This window comes from Schistocerca serialis, unplaced genomic scaffold, assembly GCF_023864345.2.
Source record: "Schistocerca serialis cubense isolate TAMUIC-IGC-003099 unplaced genomic scaffold, iqSchSeri2.2 HiC_scaffold_1059, whole genome shotgun sequence".
Taxonomy (NCBI): domain Eukaryota; kingdom Metazoa; phylum Arthropoda; class Insecta; order Orthoptera; family Acrididae; genus Schistocerca; species Schistocerca serialis.
This window is the reverse complement of record NW_026047249.1, coordinates 87,501-92,500: the sequence shown is the minus strand read 5'-3', so window position 1 is coordinate 92,500 and position 5,000 is coordinate 87,501. Positions and strand designations below refer to the sequence as shown.

The window sequence follows — 5,000 nt, the reverse complement described above, 5'->3', positions numbered from 1 at the left end:
TTAACCTAACCTATGTTGTGCCTTAACCTAACCTATGTTGTGCCTTAACCTAACCTACGTTGTGCCTTAACCTAACCTACGTTGTGCCTTAACCTAACCTACGTTGTGCCTTAACCTAACCTACGTTGTGCCTTAACCTAACCTACGTTGTGCCTTAACCTAACCTACGTTGTGCCTTAACCTAACCTACGTTGTGCCTTAACCTAACCTACGTTGTGCCTTAACCTAACCTACGTTGTGCCTTAACCTAACCTACGTTGTGCCTTAACCTAACCTACGTTGTGCCTTAACCTAACCTACGTTGTGCCTTAACCTAACCTACGTTGTGCCTTAACCTAACCTACGTTGTGCCTTAACCTAACCTACGTTGTGCCTTAACCTAACCTACGTTGTGCCTTAACCTAACCTACGTTGTGCCTTAACCTAACCTACGTTGTGCCTTAACCTAACCTACGTTGTGCCTTAACCTAACCTACGTTGTGCCTTAACCTAACCTACGTTGTGCCTTAACCTAACCTACGTTGTGCCTTAACCTAACCTACGTTGTGCCTTAACCTAACCTACGTTGTGCCTTAACCTAACCTATGTTGTGCCTTAACCTAACCTATGTTGTGCCTTAACCTAACCTATGTTGTGCCTTAACCTAACCTATGTTGTGCCTTAACCTAACCTATGTTGTGCCTTAACCTAACCTATGTTGTGCCTTAACCTAACCTATGTTGTGCCTTAACCTAACCTATGTTGTGCCTTAACCTAACCTATGTTGTGCCTTAACCTAACCTACGTTGTGCCTTAACCTAACCTACGTTGTGCCTTAACCTAACCCATATTGTACCTTAACCTAACCCATATTGTACCTTAACCTAACCCATATTGTACCTTAACCTAACCCATATTGTACCTTAACCTAACCCATATTGTACCTTAACGTAACCTAATTTGTGCCTTAACGTAACCTAATTTGTGCCTTAACGTAACCTAATTTGTGCCTTAACGTAACCTAATTTGTGCCTTAACGTAACCTAATTTGTGCCTTAACGTAACCTAATTTGTGCCTTAACGTAACCTAATTTGTGCCTTAACGTAACCTAATTTGTGCCTTAACGTAACCTAATTTGTGCCTTAACGTAACCTAATTTGTGCCTTAACGTAACCTAATTTGTGCCTTAACGTAACCTAATTTGTGCCTTAACGTAACCTAATTTGTGCCTTAACGTAACCTAATTTGTGCCTTAACGTAACCTAATTTGTGCCTTAACGTAACCTAATTTGTGCCTTAACGTAACCTAATTTGTGCCTTAACGTAACCCATGTTGTGCCTTAACGTAACCCATGTTGTGCCTTAACGTAACCCAATTTGTGCCTTAACGTAACCCATGTTGTGCCTTAACCTAACCTATATTGTGCCTCAACCTAACCTATATTGCGCCTTAACCTGACGCACGTTGTCGCTGAACCTGCTCTGTAATTGTTATGCAACTCGTTAAATTAGTGTAGTGTTGCCTAACCGCAACCCTCGCAATATAGTTCGCTATTCGCACTGCCCGGTCCCCTGTGTATCGCGTCATGTTAAACACCTTGCAGGTGTTGCTGACTTTCCACATGCTCCTGCTATACACTGTAATGTGGATAGCAGCAGGACGTACATGCCCCCCCCCCTTCCCCCCTGCCTTCGCAAGCTGGTCGTTGAGAAGTTTGCATGTTCAATGCCCTTCGCATGCCGACGTACTCAGCCTACGTTGTGGTACGGCCTGTCACCTGTCCGCCGATGTACGCAAAACCCACAAACTGTACTGCACATTGGTCCGTATGTACTGAATGATACATCGTGGCACATGTGTGACCGTACGACGACTGCGCCTAGCAACGGCAGACCATACAGTCCAAATATTGTGCACGCAGCTACGTGTCGTCTCCCTATAAGAGCTGGATTGCAGTGTGGTACGCCATTCAGACGTGTGGGAGGAACGGACGCCCTGGATGGCGATCAGCATGAGCAGTCTGTTGATGTAGTGGAGCGTGTATTCGGACGTAGTCGTCTCTTCTCACACACCGTGATAGCATGTTGCACCGCGTTCCACATCTGCGACATCCTGCAGAGGCCGGCTGACAGTCGTTCGCGCAATGGACACCGCATACGTACGGGGGCTACCTTCCACGTGTTCTCGAGGCGTGCACATGTTGTTGCGTCTATGTGGGCAGACGTAGTGTGTTGTGACACCTGACACAGGCATGCAATACTCGTTGCAAATGGCGATGGACGTCTACGTTTGCTGGTGACGTTACGCAAATGAACAACAGGTAACCCGTTGTGGTGCGGTTGTTCTCGCTAGAGGTGAATCAGTGTTGGCGACGATCGGTCGAGCTATTAACCGGTTGTTTCAGGGATACCCACCATGCCCACGAACGTGAAAGGGGACCCACCATGCCCACGAACGCGAAAGGGGATCTGGGTGTGAGGCGATACGCGGCGGTGGCTGGGTGGGACCGTCCCCGGCCGGTGAGGGGGGGCCGCCCGGCGTGCTGGCAGCGCGGTGCGTGGGCGCACGCGCTACAGCCGGCTGGTGGGGGCGGCCAGTGGCAGGCGCGCCGGCCGACGGACGCGGCAGGCGGCGCAGCTGCGCGCCGGCGCCCCCTGCTCGCGGCGCCTTGCGGCCAAAGTAGGTCCTCGCGGGCCCGGTGCGAAGCGCGGTGGCCATCTGCAGTGTGCTGGTCCGATTGAGGACTGTGTGCGCTGAGGATGCGCCGCCGCCCGGCGCTCGGCGCCGCGACGCCGTCTGCTGCTCGGTCGCCCCAGCGGTTCTCGCAGGTGGTTTGTATCGCAGCTGTGCGGACGTGTTGGCGCGTGCGCTGTGCTGGGAGAGTTCGCTTCGGCACCCAAGTGGGGCTTTTGTCCTTCTGTGGCGCTGGCGTTGGAGCTGCCGGTCACCGTAGGTGGCGCGTGTTGTCTCCCGCCGGCAATGCCACGACAGCACGCTCCCGGGCCTCTGTCGGCAGCGGCAAGCTCAGTTGGGAGCACGGGTGGTCGCACCTAAAGCGTCTACTCGCCTAACTCCGGGCGATTGCGCCTCTCTCGAACCCGACCAAGTACTTAGGACGGCGCTGCGCGCCGCCGGGACCTGAGAGGGTTTCGAGGTGTGTTGTGCAGGGGAGCTCAGCCTCCTCCTGTTTGCAGAATAATTGAGCGGACGCTTGCGTGTTCGCGCGGGCCCCCGGGACACACTCCCGGGCGGCCGGCTGCTCAGCTCTAGTTGACGCAGCTCCCTGGTTGATCCTGCCAGTAGTCATATGCTTGTCTCAAAGATTAAGCCATGCATGTCTCAGTACAAGCCGCATTAAGGTGAAACCGCGAATGGCTCATTAAATCAGTTATGGTTCCTTAGATCGTACCCACGTTACTTGGATAACTGTGGTAATTCTAGAGCTAATACATGCAAACAGAGTCCCGACCAGAGATGGAAGGGACGCTTTTATTAGATCAAAACCAATCGGTCGGCTCGTCCGGTCCGTTTGCCTTGGTGACTCTGAATAACTTTGGGCTGATCGCACGGTCCTCGTACCGGCGACGCATCTTTCAAATGTCTGCCTTATCAACTGTCGATGGTAGGTTCTGCGCCTACCATGGTTGTAACGGGTAACGGGGAATCAGGGTTCGATTCCGGAGAGGGAGCCTGAGAAACGGCTACCACATCCAAGGAAGGCAGCAGGCGCGCAAATTACCCACTCCCGGCACGGGGAGGTAGTGACGAAAAATAACGATACGGGACTCATCCGAGGCCCCGTAATCGGAATGAGTACACTTTAAATCCTTTAACGAGTATCTATTGGAGGGCAAGTCTGGTGCCAGCAGCCGCGGTAATTCCAGCTCCAATAGCGTATATTAAAGTTGTTGCGGTTAAAAAGCTCGTAGTTGGATTTGTGTCCCACGCTGTTGGTTCACCGCCCGTCGGTGTTTAACTGGCATGTATCGTGGGACGTCCTGCCGGTGGGGCGAGCCGAAGGCGTGCGACCGCCTCGTGCGTGCTCGTGCGTCCCGAGGCGGACCCCGTTGAAATCCTACCAGGGTGCTCTTTATTGAGTGTCTCGGTGGGCCGGCACGTTTACTTTGAACAAATTAGAGTGCTTAAAGCAGGCAAGCCCGCCTGAATACTGTGTGCATGGAATAATGGAATAGGACCTCGGTTCTATTTTGTTGGTTTTCGGAACCCGAGGTAATGATTAATAGGGACAGGCGGGGGCATTCGTATTGCGACGTTAGAGGTGAAATTCTTGGATCGTCGCAAGACGAACAGAAGCGAAAGCATTTGCCAAGTATGTTTTCATTAATCAAGAACGAAAGTTAGAGGTTCGAAGGCGATCAGATACCGCCCTAGTTCTAACCATAAACGATGCCAGCCAGCGATCCGCCGCAGTTCCTCCGATGACTCGGCGGGCAGCCTCCGGGAAACCAAAGCTTTTGGGTTCCGGGGGAAGTATGGTTGCAAAGCTGAAACTTAAAGGAATTGACGGAAGGGCACCACCAGGAGTGGAGCCTGCGGCTTAATTTGACTCAACACGGGAAACCTCACCAGGCCCGGACACCGGAAGGATTGACAGATTGATAGCTCTTTCTTGATTCGGTGGGTGGTGGTGCATGGCCGTTCTTAGTTGGTGGAGCGATTTGTCTGGTTAATTCCGATAACGAACGAGACTCTAGCCTGCTAACTAGTCGCGTGACATCCTTCGTGCTGTCAGCGATTACTTTTCTTCTTAGAGGGACAGGCGGCTTCTAGCCGCACGAGATTGAGCAATAACAGGTCTGTGATGCCCTTAGATGTTCTGGGCCGCACGCGCGCTACACTGAAGGAATCAGCGTGTCTTCCTAGGCCGAAAGGTCGGGGTAACCCGCTGAACCTCCTTCGTGCTAGGGATTGGGGCTTGCAATTGTTCCCCATGAACGAGGAATTCCCAGTAAGCGCGAGTCATAAGCTCGCGTTGATTACGTCCCTGCCCTTTGTACA

General features: G+C 52.2%; 1 non-coding gene across 1 annotated transcript in view; it reads left to right on the top strand.

Annotated features, from left to right (window-relative positions):
• The first annotated feature begins 3,261 nt into the window (after positions 1-3,261).
• The window catches only part of LOC126430791 (small subunit ribosomal RNA), a 1,909-nt gene continuing 170 nt past the window's right edge, over positions 3,262-5,000 (top strand). Inside the window, exon 1 of the ribosomal RNA XR_007577316.1 lies at positions 3,262-5,000. This exon is cut by the window's right edge and continues 170 nt beyond it. This is a non-coding gene — a ribosomal RNA (small subunit ribosomal RNA).